Consider the following 19,447-nt stretch of genomic DNA (forward strand, 5'->3'; position numbering starts at 1 on the left):
AGAAATGGATTGGCTTTATAAGGGGGATTTGTTAAGTTACAAGTTTACAGTTCTAAGGCTTTAAAAATTTCCAGACTTAAGACATCCAGAGAAGGATACCTTGACTCCAAAGAAAGGTCAATGTTTGTCACATGGGAAGGCACATGGCTGGTGTCTGCTGGTGCTTGTTCTTGGTTCTGTGGCCTTTAGTTTTTGATTCCAGTGGCTTTCTCTTTAGGTGTCTGTGGGTCCTGACTAAGCTGCTCTATGGCAAAATACTGCATTTCATCTCTTAGCATCTCAAGGAAAGGTGCATGCTATATCTGCTGGGCTTTCCAGTTTCTGTATCACGTCTGTCGGCTCTCTCAGCTCCTGGCATCTCTTAGAGCTTCTGCTTTACCAAAACATCTGCATTTGAGCTTTCTCCTAAATGCTTTCTTGTGTCAGTTCTCTTAAGGACTCCAGTAAACTAATCAAGACCACCTTGAATAGGCGGAGTCATACCTCCTTCTAATCAAAAGATCACACCAACTATTGGGTATGTCACATCTCCACGAAAAAACTAATCAAAATACTGAATCAGGATTAAAAGAATAAGGCTTTTCTGGGGTGCATAACAGTTTCAAGCTAGAACATGGAGATAGCATAAAAATTACTTATTATGTATACTGTGAAATTTACAACCATACTTCCACAGCCAGTAATATATTGGACTAAAAATTTTGAAACATTTAGCTGCAGTAAATATATAAAATTATTGTATAAAACTATAATAATAGTTAACTTTTTATGTTGCTAATAATTTGCCAGGCACCACTGTAAGTGCTTTACATACATTAACTCTAAAATTGTTATTATTACTATTATTATTGTCCCCATTTTACAGAGAAGGAACAACATCTTTTTTCAAGCTGAGCTTACAAGAAAGTGAGGCCCAAAAATAGAAAGCAAAAACCAGGCTGATGACTTTGCATTGAAGCTACCAGCTGCCAGGACAGCTTTGCCCATTCCAGGAACTAAAGAAGGCTGTTCATTCTTTTGCAAACTCAAGGGCCTTGCACAGCAGAGGGTTAAAACTAAGACACCTGCATAAAGCTAAGAACTTAGTCCTATGCCTAAGACCTGGTACTTTGTGTAAGAATGGGGTGCAATCAGTCAAATCCATCCATTGGCCAAGGAAATGAAAGTGTGTGTTTAAACAGTCAGGTATTTTTGTTTCTCCAGAAGACTGCCAATAAACACTGTTCATTGCATAAAACATTTGTTCATGTCGCCATCTACCATGGAGATCAAAATTATTAACACTGACCACATGAAAACAAGCAGACAAACTTTCTGAAGACGCAACATAGCCTCCTTCAAAAATTAATAGTTTTTTTAAGAAGACTGCTCCAGAAGAGGGTTTAAGACATATAGTTGCAGAAGGTACATTTACAAGTCAGTCTGAATAATTCTTAATTTAGATCAAAGAACTGTTCTTTTAAATTAATTTGACTCATTTTCAACTCCAAGTTTTCTTGTGCACAGGTAGAAGTGAAGCAGTGAATATTCATGTACTGGTCCTGCTAGCAGAGAACTTTAAAAACAGTGACAGAATGCCACTTTTATATCAGTATTATCAGACACTTCAAAAAAGAAAATCAGGTAAGTTAATTCCAATAACAGTTCCTTTTTTATTCAGTTTACAAAATCAAAGCTAGGTCTTTGGAAGTTCACTCTCTCAGAGATGAATTATTTGACATTGTGTGAATGCTATTCTAAAATCAGTTAAAAATTCAACATTGAAGGAAAAATTACTTGTTTTAGTCTTGATTATAAGAATACAAATTTGAACGAGTACATAGTTTGGTAAGAATAACATTCAAACTAAATTAAGAAACCCACATAACAGAAATACACTTGGAATTGGTTGTGACACAGATGTAATTCATAACCATGTCCAAACAAACTCAATCAAAACAGTCTGTAGCTGCTCAACAGTACCATTTTTTCTATGTATACACAAAGTAACTGATCCACAAAATTTCTTAGAATGACTGATGTAAAATGATAATTTTTTATAAAGCGCTTTCTTTGTTGTCCTTTATGGATTGGATACTAGAAACATCTGAGGCACTGAAGAACTGTTTTGTAAATCAACTTGTGCTGAGGGGTAAGGGGTATGGAAGGTATGAATTTTTTCTTTTCTCTTTTTCTTTCTGTTTCTGAGTTGATGCATCTGTTCAAAAATGATCATGGTATTGAATACACAACTGTTGATGATGTTGTGAGCCACTGATTGTATACTGTAGATGGACTGTATATGAGTGAAGATTTCTCATAAAAATGTACATTTTTCTAATCGACTTGTGTTGTCCTCAATGACAATGGATAACAATTTTTTGGTAAGTGGGTCCTGTATTTCAGCTTCTCCGTTCAAATAAGTTGGAAATCTTTAATGAATGTATTCAATGAATGGTGTGCATAAACACTTTTTTTTTTAACTCTTGAAGCTTTTAGCAAATTGCATAACTGGCAACAAACCTTACAAATAAGAAAACCTTTTGAGAAGAAACCAAACAAAATAAATAATTGCAAGCTCAAGTAGAACACAAGAACTAATTTTAAAATTCTATAACTTTGCTTTATAATAATATCTGGACTTAGGGGAAGAATCTTTCAATGGAGCACATTATTTCTAATTGGATAAATGTGAATTCTGCATCAGAAAGGAATTAAGTGGAAAAAAAGAAGAATGGAATAAAGACTCTCCAAAGACTTACAAATTATTTATTGGGCATGTTTTCTCTTGTAAAAATTATGTGTTGAAGAAAGGTGCTCTAAACTGAGGTAAAAGATAGCATCTGTAAAAATGTGGGATGAAATATTTAAGTTTTCCCATGAAAACATTGGAGGTAATAACGTCCTCCACATAGCAAAATTTGTTCAGAAACTACCAGGTACTTCAGCTTCCACAGATATAGAATATTCTCAATTTAAACTATGATCTACAAAGAAGAGTCAAATGAAGGGGTCAACAAATTCAAAGCATTTAAGTATAAAATGCAACTCCAAAAATATTGCCAGAAATTTTACTTAAAAATTAAGAAATAAAACCATACTGGGTGGATGCTGGTGGTGCAGGGGCAGAGTTCTCACCTGCCACATGCCAACATGTTCTCACCTGAACATATTGATTTAAAAAGTAAATTTTCAAAAAAAGCCTTCAAAAGAAATAAAATACCCATATAACTCTATACAGAAACATTTAAAAAATGGAATCAGCAATTGTAATTCTTTACATAAAGAAAATGGTAAATTAAGAAAATTTCACAGTTGCCTGTTATCAAATTCTCAAGGAACAAATATTTACAATCTTATACAAATTTTGTGAAAAGAGAAAATGAGACTATTTTCACCGTGTCAGTTAAATCTGACCTGGATAGTGTTGGAAAGGAAAATTGTAGGCCAGGCTCTCCCATGAACACATGCAAAAATCTAAATTGAATATTGGCAAACCTAAGCAAACATTTATAAAATATGTAATTTACCACTAAAGATGCAGATTATCCCAGGAAAACTAATGTGGTTTAGCAATAAAACTCAATATAACTCACTATTATCACAGGTATGAAAAATATATATTGGTACTTGGTTGCGGTAATGTATGGGAATCCTGTATTTTATGCATGGTTGTTCTGTAAACCTACAATTTCTCTAATGAAGAAAAAATATATAGGTATTTGAAAGAAGCAGAATGCATATGATAAAATTCATTATCTTCGTGATTTTTAAAAAAATAAACTAGTATTTTATGGAGTTTCCTTAACTTGATAAATGCTATCTGCCAGAAACCTATAACAAACATGATTCTTAATGGAAAAATATGAATACTACCTTTTCAAAAGGAATATGTTGGGTGGGTTACGGTGGCTCAGCAGTCAGCATTCTCACCTGCCATGCTGGAGACCAGGGTTCGATTCCTGGTGCCTTCCCATGCAAAAAAATATATATATATAAAACAATAACAACAAAAGAAATATGTTAAGGATGCCCACTATTACAGTTAATATTCAATATTATACCAGAGTTCTAGCTAGCACAAAACTACATCAAAACAAACAGATAAATAAAAGGTATAAGAATTAGAAAGGAAAAAATAGAACAATCATTTATTATATATGATTATCTACAGAAAAAAACAAAAAGAACCTAGAGACAAATACTTGGAATTAATAAGATAGATTGCTGGATGTAATATCAATATTCAAATTTAATTGCATTTCTACACACCCTTATTAAACAGGAAACCTAATTTAAAAATAATTTATAAGAACAATGAAAATTGTAAGGAACCTATGAATAAATTTAACATAAGATGTGCTAAACCATTAGAGATAGTTATGTAACTACAGTAGAGAATTACAGACTTGAACAAATGTGGAAATATAAAATATTTTTAGAGAAGAATTCTCATAATCCTTAAAATATCAGACACAAATAGATCTACAGATTCCAAACAAAATTTCTATAGAGTTTTTCACAGAACCTGACATGCTGGTTCTAAAATTTATATGCAAGAGCAAAAAAGCATCAAGAAGAGCTAGGACTTCCCCAAAGAAGAATAGGAGGTGAGAAGTGGTTTATTCAATGAGACAGCAAAAGGTGAAATAAAGCCATAGCAATTAAAATAGAGTGGAGTTGGCAGGAGATACATGTACACACACTGACGTGTACACACACTAACGCGTACACACACTAACACGTACACACACTAACGTGTACACACACTAATGGAATAGAATATAAAGACCAGAAACACATCTACACATATCTAGACACCTGATACATGACCAAGTCCACACGACAGATCAGTGGGAAAGAATAACTATTAATAAATAAATGGTTCTGGGATAATGGATCATCCACAAGGAGCAAATACATAAGTTAGTCCAATGCTTTGAAAGCAACTATATTTCTCAAGTCACTGTTATTTGCAGTTAAGTCTAATCCCTGTTGATAGAGATTCCTAAACCGCTCTAGACACACAAATAAATTTCAGAATTAAAGACCTAGATGTGAAAAGCAAAACATTTACTCTTTTATTTTCCATAGGAAAATGTCTTTATGAAATTCTTTATGGAATTCTTAAGTAACATTTTCAAGAAAGCATAAATCATGTAGGAAAAGAGTCAGACATTCAACTACGTCAAAACCTTCCATTCATCTACAGATAACATAAAAAGGGAAAAGAAATCGGAGAAAGATACAGGCAATGCTAATAACATAATGACCAAAAATTTCCCAATAAAAGAATGACTTTTAATAGTTTTTAACAGAGATAAGTGTGATTAGAGCTGCAGCCTATAGATTCTAAAACAATTAGAATGTGGTTGGAATATTTGTCTTCTTAACATTAGGGATGTGGATACATTTTCTTTCCTACAAAAATGGCAGAAAGTTGCTTAAGTTATTTATCTGCCTTTCTGTCAGGTCCCTCTATGAAGATGTCTCCGCTGCTATGTTCTACTAATTTTCATGGACATACTATGCACATATATGGATTCTTCTAATACATTTTTGAAATTGTTTGCTTTTGCTCCATTTACCTCTTGTGTAGTAAACAGAATTAATTCCTGGGAAGGCCTCAAACTTAGCAGTATAGACATGAGCATCAGAATATGATAATCTGAATTTTCCATCTAGAAATACAAATAGGAAAGCCCACTGGGTTAAGCAGGAAGAAGGATGAATATTGTTTTTATGAGCAATGTATGCATGTTGCTTGGAAATATGAAGATATTTCTATTTACATCAGGTCACATTCACATATAGCATTTTAAGTCCTTAGGAGTAAAAAGACTGGAAGTGCCAGTGATTATAGGTTGCTTTTAGAGTGAAGTTAAATAGCAGTGTGTTGTAATGATTTCTAAAGAAACTTTAAAAATATTCAGAGTACTTACCTATTTTTAAAAATGGCATTGTAGGAAGATTGACATAATATTTTAAATAATTTTCTAGAAACAAGTTTTACTTCCATAAGAGCTTTGAGTGCATGCCTCATCATGATGAATAAGGCTAATTATACTGTGATCTTTGTGAGCTGCTTTTAAATTTCATGTGCAAGCTCTCTCTGAGCCCTTCAGTCTTCTATAATTCTCTCAAGACCTCCTCAATTTGCTGTGTAATTTGCTGCACCATGCAAAGGGCTGTTTGTCATTTATTGACTATTTTGTGAGTTTCCCTGACATTCTATCTGCCCTCCCCAAATCTGTTCTGAATAATTAAAGGCAGAAATTCTGCCTTATTCATCCTTTAAATATCTCTTGGTACTTACGACATAATAGGCACTCAAAAAACATCTTTACCTTGCCTATTGGACCTCATCCATAGTACAGATCCCAAATAAGAAAGAGGTTACTTACTGTCATTATTCTATGTGGGGACTGAAAGCAGATCTCAGTAAATCTGCAAGTTCTAAAGGTATAGAGATTTTTCTTCCACTTTCCATATATGAATGTAAAATTGCTGACTGCCCTCTTTCAACAGTTGGGACACAAAGGCCATTTGTATATACATGTACTCACATGTGCTCCTACACACATACACACATAGCAATCCTACACACATACACATACATGCATATTAATTTTCCAAAGTATTATACACCATTCGAATACAAAAGGTATAAAGAATGACACAAGAAATACCCACATCCTTACTACCCCACTTCTGGAGTGAAACATTGCCAACTCAGCCGAAGGCGCTTCATCTACCCCAACCCTAATCACTTACCCCTTCGCCCCCAAAGAGTTTACTCACTATTCTTAATTTGCTATTTATCATTGCCATGAATTTCTTAAAAACTCTGATGCATATGTAAATATCCCTAAGCAATATATAATTTGTTTTAAAATGTGATAACACATATATATAACATAAAATTTGCCATTTTGACCATTTTAAAGTGTACGATTCAGTGGCATTAATGATATTCGCAAGGTTGTGCTACCATCACCACCCACCACCCCCTGAAACAGAAACCCTTTGCCCATTTAATAACTCCCCATCCCCCTGCCCTCCCCCACCCCCAGTAATCCACAATCTACATTCTTTCTCTATGAATCGGTTTATTCTAGATATTTCATATTAGTGGAATCATATAATAGTTGGCCTTTTGTATCTAGTTATTTAGCGTAACATTTCTGTAGCTCATTCATGTTGTGAAATTTACCAGAATTTCATGCTTTTTATGGCTGGATGGTATTCCATTGTATGAATACGCCACATTTTGTTTATCCATTCCTTTGCCGGTGAATCATTTTTTTAACTTTATATAAAAGTATGGGCTTCGGATAAATATTATAGCAGAATATGCATTTTTCTGCAATTATTTTTTCTTTCTGAAATTTAAGCTATGTGAAAACATTATCAATTTAATAAATAAAGTTATTTTATAAGTAATGAGGATCCTAAATTGTTTCTGCACAACAACCTTCTCTACATTATTTGATATTAATTGATTATATTAGATTCAACAAAAATGCATTGGAATTGATATTATTTGCAACAAAGAATTTCAACCTCACTGCTTTATAATCCCAGTTCTCATGCTATCTAGAACAGTATTATTCCAAATATCCCATAAAAAAGGAAAATATGCTCAATCACACTGGTAATGAGGAAAATGTAAATTTAAAGTTATACCATTTTTTCTACCATCAGGGCAGAATTAAGGATGAAGTTCTACAAGGAACACACCTTAGTGTGGGATTCTGAAGTGGTCAAGGAAGACCACGTATTGGTTAATACTTGAATAGTCTTAAAAAAGAGCAACAACTAGCCGCACAGAAGAGTAGGGGTGCAAATGTTCAGGAAGAGAGCACAGCATGGGTGGATGGTGTTGAATAGCTGCCCCCAGAAAGTCCTGTCCACCTAGAGCCTCAGAATGCGGCCTGGTTTGGAAATGGAATCTTTGCAGATGCAATTAGTGCAGAGGAGGTCACAGTGGAGTAGGGTGGGCTCTAAAAGCAGTCTGTCTGGTGTCCCTATAAGAAAAGGGAAATTAGGAGACAGAGACACAGACAGAGGGAAGACGACCGTGTGAAGACGGAGGCAGAGACTGGAGGAATGCTCCCACAAGCCAAGGAATGCTGGGGAACACCAGGAGCTGGAAGAGGCAAGGAAGTGTCCTCTTCTATTAGACTTCTAGACTCCAAAACTGTAAGAGACAAATTTCTATTGTTCTTAGGAGATACACACTGAGATATACAGGATAAAATGTCTGGATGCCTGTAACATACATTTAGATGTTTCAGAAATTAAGCTTTTTTTCTCTAAATTAACTTCTTCATAAAGTTAAAAAATTTTCAAACTAAAAAAAAAAAGGAAAAGAAATGATGTTCATCTTTGCAGAAATGCAGAAGATCACCTAGAAGATAAAATTGAGTAGACTTTCCCTAAATGAGGTAAGGAGCTGTTAGGACATTTTAATTAATAAAATATGACTAAAACTGGAGCGTTGTGGAGGATGATCCAGGAAACAGATACTCTGGCCAAAAGGCAATTTAATTCCCAAAACCCTTCAGTCTGATTTTCTAAATATATTTCAATGTCATTTTGGCAGCTAGCTTTAAGTCAGAAGCATCCTTTTTGTGCATAGTATTTAACAGAGCACAAACTAAAGGAATTAAAGAAGGCACTGTGAAAACACAATTGCTTTCTTTTAAATAAATGTTAAGTCACAATTCACACTTACTGATGATTTATAGAAGCTGCCTGATGATCACAGGCCTTCTCAGCCTTCTTTTTTCTTTTGCATAGTCCCTAACTTGGGAAAAGACGGTTCACTGTTCACTTGACTCTGCATTAAAACATGGAAAGAAGGAATTAATAAAGAATTCAACTTAATCTGCCTGGTTTGTGCTCTGGTATCATCGAAGAGGGAAAAAAAATCATGAATAGTGAAAACCTGCCACCATATAAGAATTTAAAACTGTAGATCTGTGTGCTTTGGTCATTTCTGTTCTCACTTATTCCCATTTCCAAGAAGAACCAAGAGTGGGCTATGGTTTCCTCATATATGGAAGGATTTTTAACAAAGAGACAGAAAAATCACCCCTTCGGAATTAGGAGATAGTCCTCTTTCAGAGCCAGATAAGTCCTTGCAAGGGATTTTCTTTCCAACTGCAACAGGAGATAAAGAATAAATTGCTTTTGTACTTCTACCACCACAGAAGGGACTTGAAATTGATGCCTTTAATTTACTTCTAACTGCGCGGATAAGGGAGAGTCAGATAAGGTTGTCTTTCCTGTCCTGCAACAATCAGAGAGAAAAAATGTGTGTAGGGGACGGTGTAGGAGGCTGTCAACTACTTCGGATTACCTGATGATCTCAGCTGATTCCCGTGAAGCACATGCTCTGCTCTGTTCTGACACCATGCCCCAGTGGCTGGGAGTGGCTGGCCTGGCTGCTGGGGCCAAAGGCAGGGGGTGATTTGGATCTGCAAAGCCCAGGAAAGGAAAGTCAAGTCGCGTCTGAAGAATAGGAATGAGAGTAAAGGCGCCTCCCACTCCGTCAGGAGGAGAGGCCAGAGGGTTCCGAGGCTGAGGAATTGCAAGCAGGGGTGTCAGGCAGGAGGTAAGGGAAAGGCAAGGGGGTGGATCCCAGTGGCAACTGGAATGTGGTCTGGATAGAAGCCTTCAGGGGACACATGCTTACGGGGGTGGATGGTCTTTCTAAAAGGTCTGTTAATTCTGTATCTTGTATCATGAGGCACAGGTAATTATTAAAAACTTATTGAAACTAAACTAACACCTAAAATCTTTGTTTTTATTGTGTTAGTTATACCTCAATTAAAAAGAAAAAGCCCAGGGGCGGGCCGCGGTGGCTCAGCGGGCAAAGTGCTTGCCTGCCATGCCGGAGGACCTCGGTTCGATTCCCGGCCCCAGCCCATGTAAAAAACAAACAAACAAACAAAATACAATAAAACAAGAAGATGTTTCCCTTTCTTCCTTCCTTCCTTCCTTCTCTCTGTCTTTCCTTCCCTTCCTCCCTCTTTAAAAAAAAAAAAAGCCCAGTAGAAGTAGAGACAGCAAGAAATTTCTGTAGCTGAAATCATGACCTTAGGGTACTCCCGGGGTTTACTCTAAACATAAGGTTAATAAATCTTTTCATTTACAGGAAGTAGATGATGAGAGAATGCATGGCCCAAGAATTCAGACTAAAGTAAAGAGACTAATTTCAAAGCTTCTGTTGATCCTTGGTGTAAATTAAAGTAAGTGTCCCAGGTGTAGTCAGTTCTATTTTTTGGTCAGACTGTAATAGGTTTAATTTCTTTTGCACCACCAGACCTCTGGGGCTTTGTGGGAAGCCAGAAGAAGGAACTAAAATTACTCTTCACAATAACGTAAAATACCATCTCCCTTGTGAACCAAAGAAGTTGAGTAGCTTATGTTTAATTAAAAACAAGTTTGCATTCCTTAATATGGATATAGGTTGTATACTCTAGTAAAAATGGCAGGATACAAGAACAATGTACACAATTAATAGTTTCTCTGCCAACCAGCAGTGACCAGTTAGAAGCTGTATTGGGGGAAAAAAAGTTCCATTCACAATTGCAGCAAAAATTATGCAATGCTTCATAAACTTATACTGAAAACTAAAACCTCACTGAAAGACATAAAAAATGACTTAATAGAAAGACGTGCCTTTTTCTTTAGTTAAATTCAATAATTGAAAGAAATTCTCATTTTAAAGAAACTCAAGATTGTAAATACATTTATTTTTCTTGTTAATCTAGAAATTGAAGGTTACCCCAAGCAAAATTACAGTAAGAATTTAAAAATATGTAAGAATAGAAAAAAAATTGGGTTTTGATTATGAAAATTTTTAAACAGATAAAAGTAGAAAGTAACTACTTTTTCATTGAAAATGTTTTCAATGAAAAAAAAACTATAAAATCACTACCTGAATTCAACCATTGTGAATACTTTACTATATCAGATAGGTAGATGGATTGATAGGCTGACAGGATGTATTTTTACCAAGCCATTTTAAAGTGTCATGCTTAATTCCTAAGTTCTTCAGTATGCAATTTGCTAGAATAAGGCCATTCTTCTGTATAATAACCACTATACTATTTTCATGACCTCCCACCCAAATTTAACAACAGTTCCCTGATAATCACTTAATACCCAGTCAAAATTCATACATCTCCAATTATCCTAAACATATTTTTTAAGCTGGCAACTTCAGACCTGGATCCAGTTAGGGGTTATGCATTCCCTTTGGCTGCTATGCCTGTTAAGTCTCTTTTCATTTATGACAGATTCCCCACTCCCTGTCTGACCCCAGTCGTTTCCCATGTACTTGTTGAAGAGACAGTGTTTGTAGAGAATCCCAGGTTCATGACTTGTTGGATTGCTTCCTTACATGTCATTTAACTCATTCCTCCATCCCCCACCTTTCTTGTAAACTGAAGTTAGCTCTCAAGGCTTGATTAGATTCAGGGTAGACACTGTTGGCTAGAATTCTTTACAGGTGATGCTGTATTTGTCATCCTGCCTCAGGAGGTACAGCACATATTTGGCCGGCAAAGTGTGATATCTGGTTTGTCATAGTACATGAATATTTTTGAAAAAGAAATAGTGAGAAGGAATTTGTCACACGAGATGCCAAACCATATTATAAAGCTACTGTAATTTAGAGTGCACAGACACAGAAATAGACAAAAAGATCAATTAAAAAAAAGGATATAACTAGAATCAGGCCATAGTAGATGTTCTCGACCTATGAAGAATGGGTCTGGTCCTAGAAAGAGAATACTTTGGACCCATGTGTGTTCTTTCTTTTTCTTTTTGCATGGGCAGGCACCAGGAATCAAACCTGGGTCTCAGGCTATGGCAGGTGAGAACTCTGCCACTGAGCCACCATCGCCCACCCCCACGTGTGTTTTTGTACTAGGAGCTTCCAAACCAAACCACCGTGTGACCTGGGATAACTGTTTTGATTTCTCAAATGTGTGCCTCTGAAATGAAACACAAAAAAAGAACAGCTAGCATTTCAAATCAGTGTGGAAAAAATGAGCTGTTTTATATAAACTGTTGGGAAAAATTAGACCCCTACTTTATTCTACATTACCCAAATAAATTCTAGGTGAATTAAAGAGCTAACTATAAGAACATCTCCAAAAAAACTAGAAGAAAGCAAAGAATACTTTAAAACATTGGGATGGGAAGATAAGATAAAAACCTGGAAACCTTAAAAAAAGATTAGTAATACTTATTTTGTATTAATTTTTTTTTCCCACATGGGCAGCTCTGGGACTCGAACCTGGGTCTCCGGCATGGCAGGCAAGAATTCTGCCACTGAGCCACCATCGCACTATCCCTTATCTGATATTAAAATATTTTAAATGTTTGTATAGCAACATGAACAAAGTAATAAGACAGAATTGATAGGCAGACAACAGCTACAACAGATGAAGGGCTGATATTTATAATATATGAGAAAACTCCCACAAATCTAAATGAAAGCAGGCAAAGGACATGAAAAAATGCTGCAAAAACCTAATGAGCACTTTACAATTGCTCAGTTTCATTTGTGATCAGAGAAATGCAAATAAAATAACAGTGATAATTTTTGATCCTCAAATTAAAAAAATATTAATCTGTGATTTCAAGGGTTTCAATATTGTTGGTATCTATCAAAATTAAAACTGTGGTAACGTTTTGATCCAGCAAGTCTACTACTTGTGACTGTGCATGTTAGGACAGTCATTCCAGCATTGTTTGTAATAGCACCTCCTTTCCAACATAACCTTTCTATCCACCAGAAAATAACTACAGAAAACACATACAAGGAAAAGCTCTGCAGTCATTAGAATGAATGAGGTTGGTTGTAAAGACTGACAAGGAAAATTCTCCAGGGTATTAAATGAAAAAAGCAGTTCACAAAACAGTATGCTTAGCATGGACAAATTTATTTCTAAAAATGTCTTTTTGTCTAGATACATACTGTTAATGGTGAACTATGGAGATGGGATTAGGGTGTGAGGGTGAAGGAAAACTTCTGGTTTCTGTTCACTATATTTCTGCTTTGCTTAATTTTTTTAAAAGTACAATCACATGTTTTATTGTCATTTGGAATAAAGCAAAAAGAAAAATAATAATGTTTCAAAAACCTCTGCGGCCACAAGCTGCTATCACAAAATCAGACCTGAATTTAAGAAGCTAATAATGAGGATGAGCAGGTTCCTTCAGCCTTAGGAGACGTGTCAGCCAAGGAGAACAGGAGTGTGCTGAACCACTTCATGCATCATTTTCCATTTCTCCCAGATGACTATATTCTAGTCTGTTGACATAACTGAATATTGGATGAGAGGTCAAACTGATGTCAGCGTTTTTTCCAAAAGTAATGTGAAGAAAAGATGTGGGTATTATTGATCCCGTCCTCCTAGGTACGGACCTCTTTTGGGCGAAGTCATCCTGCCATACTCTCATTGATCACAAGAGTCATAACCAGAATTGTCACCATTCCCTGTTCCCCACAACCCTGTGCTCAATAATGCATTATTATTATTATCATCACCATTATTATCATTTTAATGGCAAGAGGTTTTGGTTTGCTAAAGCTGAAGAAAAGCAATGTACCAGAAATGGGCTGGCTTTTACAATGCAGATTTATTATGCTTCTGAAGCTGTAAAATTGTCCAAATCAAGGCATCAACAAGTCCACACCTTCTTCCTGAAGAAAGGCTACTGGTGATCCAGGGCTCCTCAGCCACGTGGGAAGGCACATGGCAGGCGCCTGCTGGTCTCTCCTGGGTTTCCCTGCTTCCAGCTTCTGGCTTCAGTGCTTTTTTTCTGTAAACTCCTCTGAATTTCATCTCTTAGCTTCTCTGAGGCATTTTTTTCTCACGTTTTCTGTCTTTTATCCTTTTATAAAAGATTCCAGTAAGAGGATCAAAACCCACTCTGAGTGAGGTGGGCCACATCTCAACTTAAACTAATATCCTACTCACCAAAAGATTCTACGTACAATGGGTCCACCTGCACAGAAATGGATTAAGTTTAAAAACATGAGCTGGGGTACATATAGCTTCAAACCATCACAGAGGAGAACACACCACCCCAAAACACATTAACATTAGGAATATTGTTTTTTTTTTTTATTAATTAAAAAAATTAACAAAACATTTAGAAATCATTCCATTCTACATGTACAATCAGTAATTCTTAATATCATCACATAGTTGCATATTCATCATTTCTTAGTACATTTTCATCAATTTTGAAAAAGAAATAAAAAGACAACGGAATAAGAATTAAAACGATAATAGAGAGAAAAAAAAACCTCTACCTCACATGCAGCTTCATTCAATGTTTTAACATAATTGCATTACAATTAGGTAGTATTGTGCTGTCCATTTCTGAGTTTTTATATCCAGTCCTGTTGCACAGTCTGTATCCCTTCAGCTCCAATTACCCCTTCTCTTTTTTTTTAATTAATGGAAAAAAAGAAATTAACCCAACATTTAGAAATCATACCATTCTACATATGCAATCAGTAATTCTTAACATCATCACATAGATGCATGATCATCGTTTCTTAATACCTTTGCATCGGTTTAGAAGAACTAGCAACACAACCAAAAAAGACATAGAATGTTATTATAGAGAAAAAAATAAAAGTAATAATAGTAAAAACAAAACAAAACAAAACAAAACAAAAACCTATAGCTCAGATGCAGCTTCATTCAGTGTTTTAACATGATTACTTTACAATTAGGTATTATTGTGCTGTCCATTGGAATATTGTTTTTAAAGTCCACAATGTCAGGATCTGGCCTGAAACCTAAAAGAAGTCAATCCAACTGCTTGACATTTATACAACTAAAGAGATCATTCAATTTCAGAAACCTACTCACAAGGTAAGATTGTTGCCAAAGTCCATGGATTCTTTTGCCTGACACCCTCAACAACCAATTCCTGAGACACCGGGGTTCAAAAAGAGAACAAGTTTATTACTAGGCACTTAGTAGGAGAGCAGATGACCTAGCAGCCCAAAATCTATCTCCTCAAACTGCAATAATTCGGGTAGTTTTATTAGAGAAAAGGTGGACAGGGTTTAGGACAATGAGCACAGTGGCCCCAGAGGATGTAATTAGATGTGATCTGATTATTGAGGATGCATGGATTACATGCTTAGTCACAGAATATATGAAAGAAAATGGTGGAATACCGTCTAGAAGACTTGTGGGTTAAAGTCTAATCTACTGCACATGTCAGGTGGGCCCATTTAGGTTAAATCCAGTCTTGGTCATCAAGATAATTTTGGACTTGGGGTGCTTTAGTTCCGGAGGACCCAAGACCCTTCATTAATAAACATTAAGGCTTGTCTTTAGTGATTACAAAACTCTGAAGTTGAAAAACTGGATAACTAGGTACAGATGAAGGTTAGTCACAAGGTTTTTACAATCACAGGGGCAGAAGATAAGGGCTGTACAATCATTATCAGAGATCAAGGAAGCTGGGTTACAATTCAGAAATTTCAGATATTTCCCTGTCTACTCCAATATGCCAGAAAGCAAAAGGAATATTTATTTAACAATTCAGTAATCAAAATCATCCCTTAAATCCTGATTTCTCAGTTACAAGATCTTTTCAGAGGCATTCTTGACCTGTGAAGAATGGAGCTGGTCCTAGAAAGAGCATACGCTGAAATCACACATAGTTTCAAACCAAATCAATGAATGACCTGGGGTAACTGTCTTTATCTCTCAAATATGCAGTTCCTTACCTATAAAATGACAACAGTAATATCCAAGAAAGCATTTTGTGAAGCCCCTCCTACAGTGTATCAAGCACTGGTAGCTCAATAAACAGTCACTCTCCTTTTTTTGGTAATAATTCCAAGATATCTTAAGTCTTGGGATCAGGAACATGGGAGGGATTTTAGATTAATGCCCAGGTCACTAAAATAACCAATTAAACAAAATCAATTTTTCTCAAATATTCTAGTGAAGGCATTAATGTGTGTTTATTTTCTCATAGTCTGTCATCCAACCTCTCCATTTTTATGGACATTTGACCACGAACCAATGGCTTATCTTGGCATAATTAAAACTATAATCCATTGATTCTGGAACTTATATTTTTATTTGAAACTTTAACATCATACACCAACCAGTTTCCTAGAAATTTAGTGAACGATTTCAAGTTTTCAGTATGTGTCCTATCTGAAATATACATATAGGAAAGTGTTCCATAATAGTTTTCCTTTCAGGGTGGACTTACCTAGGAAAAACGGCAATATTTTACAGAACCCCCCACCCCCAATACCTTCTTTTGCTTTTCACTGTACGCCCAAAATGTTGAGAATCACAACTAGATGATCTGTTTTCTAAGCTCAGACGGCTCTGAGAAACACCTGGAGAGAGTGTTTAGTTGACAGAAATAGGGGAAATGGCCTCGTCTCAGGAAACAAAATGGCTCAGATCTGCTTGCCCAACCTCCCCGCAGTCCTGTTTGCTAAATTTCCCTGTTTGCTAAACCTCCCGCATCCTGATTGCATCCTGATTCCTCGTTTAAGTTCAGATAAGCACAAGTTAAGTTTCGCATCCCTCTAGGCCGGTCCATTTCCCTATATCCCCGTCAACAAGGGGCTGTACCTGTAGCCTTGGACAGTCTCTTCCTAACTGGATTAGCTATTGTGCTCAAGACTGTAAACCCATAACTCCCAGCCAATGGGGGACGAAGCAGGGGACGGGGCCAATGCATCAGGGGACCTATATAACCTTTGTTACTGGGCAGAGCCCGTGCACTCCCCTGCTTCTGCTTGTCGGTGGGTTGCTTTTCTCGTGAGAAAGAAATAAAACAAAGGCTGTCTTTGATTTAACCTCTTGTCTTCAGAAATCTTCTTTTGGGTAGGTGACTGTCGTCACACTCACAGGTTCTCACCCAGTCCAGCAAGTGTCATGTATCTGGGTCCCCATGTTCTCATGGGAAAGGACAGCACTGGATCCAATATATAGTCTAGGGTGCTTTTCAAGCTCTAAAATTCCATGATCAGTGGTCAAAAAACAAACAACAAACCACCAACCAAAGCAAGCAAACTAAACATCATTTTCTGTACATTAAATTCTCAGAGCCTAGAGGTCAGCTTATTGAAGAGAGAGAAGAGTCAAATTGTTAATCAATAGAATTGATAAACACGAAACAAATAACAGCTCAGGAATAGCACCTTTCTGCCATCATCTAAAGATAGCTTAAAAACAAAATATAAATAGGGTTTAAAATCTGAATGTGTATACTGAGCACATGGACTTCCTACTCCCAAGAAAGGAAGCCACTTCCACATAATTACAAATGTAATTATATACCTTCTCTCTTACCGATGTTATGATAAGAAAACTAGGAAATTACACATTTGTAAAATGTGAAAATGCTCAAACGGTATAATTATCTGTATTTCTGATGCTTTTACAAATTTAAACCATGCATTTTGGTAGAATTCTAGCCTCAACACTAAATTTGAAGGTGAGAGAAATTAAGTGGTATAAGTGAACTGACATAAATCTTGGCACTTTAGTCTTAGTTTGATATTTAGATAAGGCACTCTCAAAAAACCAGAATCAAAAAGGTACTTGTATTTGGATAATTCCAGGGAACCAAGCTGATAACTTCCATGGCCCATGGGCTTTCATTCCTCAGAAGCAGCCAAGTGGATTATTTATTCAAAACAAGATCTACTATTGTAAAATCCCTGAGTCTGGAAAACAAGGAGGACTTTTCTAAGGTTGAGTTTCTAGGAGGGTCTGAAAGGCCTCTTTCTCCGGGTCAAAACAGAGGTTCCACGACCTGGCCCGGGTTTCTGCTTACCAAGCACCTCACAGCCTCCTGTCTCTTGCATCTTTGCCGCCCCTACAGACAAACATATATAGCGTTTTTAATTTAAGGCTTCAGTACCCCTAGGAAAGAGGGGGGAAATGAACACGATTACAGAACTTTAGAAAAGTTCTTAAAGCGTTCCTGGTCCAGACTGTGACAGAGAATCACGCAGAATCGTCTTTCCCCAGCCCTCTCCTCACCTTATTTAGTAAGGTTAAAGGTAAAGGCCAGAACAATAAAGTTAAATAGCGCACTTTGAGGTACTCTATCAAAAATTTGCATTTCTCTGAGACTTTCTGGGGTGGGGGACTGATTCAAATTCCTCCTTTATTTCCTTCCAGATGGGCAGTAACTGCAGAACTGCAGGCTAAAACGTTAAAATGCTTATGAAGGTCAGGAATAGTTTGCAGATGCCGTATAATTTTGGACAGTGAACTCTAAGGACTGCCCTCCAGTCTCTCACGCCCCTTTTAGATGCCGCCATGGAACTATGTCACATGTTAGCGTTGGTTCAAGTTGAGAGCATTATGTTAACCCTGCGGAAATAGAAGGGTAGAAGGGCTATTGCCCTACGGTTAGAAAGGTAAAAGTTCTAGGACTAAGGTTGCCGCTTGCTTCAGAACTTCATAATCGGATTTGTCGACATGACAGATTTTCTTAGCTGTGGTTTTTAGCTAAGAAAAACACAGCAACTGGTGTATACAGTTACCGAGTGAATGCAGGTACTGGATTCCAAGATGCAGAATCCATGGCTGTGCGGTGCAAGACATTACAGTATATCGTGTTTCCACGGTGAGGGAGTTTTTTCGACTCCTTAAGAAGCATTTGGTCTTACTCAATGCAGGGCATGGGTAAGTAAATAGAACGCTGCTGATGTAAACAGTTCTTCCGAAGTTCTAAAATCAACTGTGCCTTAATTCTCTATATAGCTGCGGACAATTTAATCAATCAATACCCTTTTCTAAGTCAGCGGCCATTGCAACAGTTCTTTCACTTGGCACACATTACAAGGGAAATCAATAAATATTTTTTAAAAATTATAAACGCCAAAAAACTGGAGTGAAATTACGAGGGTGGGGCTGTGGGGTTGATAACTTAGTAAAGGAAGTTGGGAACTGTGGTCTTGGCACTCGGGTGACGTAGAGGAACCAGAAAAGTTGGGGTACTGGCCGAGGGTCGCAGACACTTTAACTCTGATTGGTGGAACCGCTCAGACTTTTCTTTATGGCGTCACCGGGTACCTGCCTGTAGAAAGGCCCCGTTCCCGTGACGTCACGCATCACGGACCAATGAAAGACCTCCGTTTGCGGGCCCCGAGGAGGTTTGTGGGCCCTTTTTTTGTGAATGAAACTCCTTGGGACAGCCCTCCTGGGGTCCCCGGGACTCGCGGCCTGCTGTGCTCCACCGCCTCCGCAGCAGCGCCCGCGGCTGCCGTGGGGCGCGCGGTGAACCCGGGCAGCCGGGGTCTCCGGCGCCAGTTCTGTTGCCTGGGCCCGCGCCAGCGGGCTGCGGGGACCGGGAGGCGGGCTGGGGGCGTCGGCGGCGGCGGGAGGCGCTGTAGCGAGTGCTGCGGCGCGGGTCCCGCGGCAGCCGCCGG

The sequence above is a fragment of the Tamandua tetradactyla genome, chromosome 2, assembly GCF_023851605.1.
Source record: "Tamandua tetradactyla isolate mTamTet1 chromosome 2, mTamTet1.pri, whole genome shotgun sequence".
Lineage (NCBI taxonomy): Eukaryota > Metazoa > Chordata > Mammalia > Pilosa > Myrmecophagidae > Tamandua > Tamandua tetradactyla.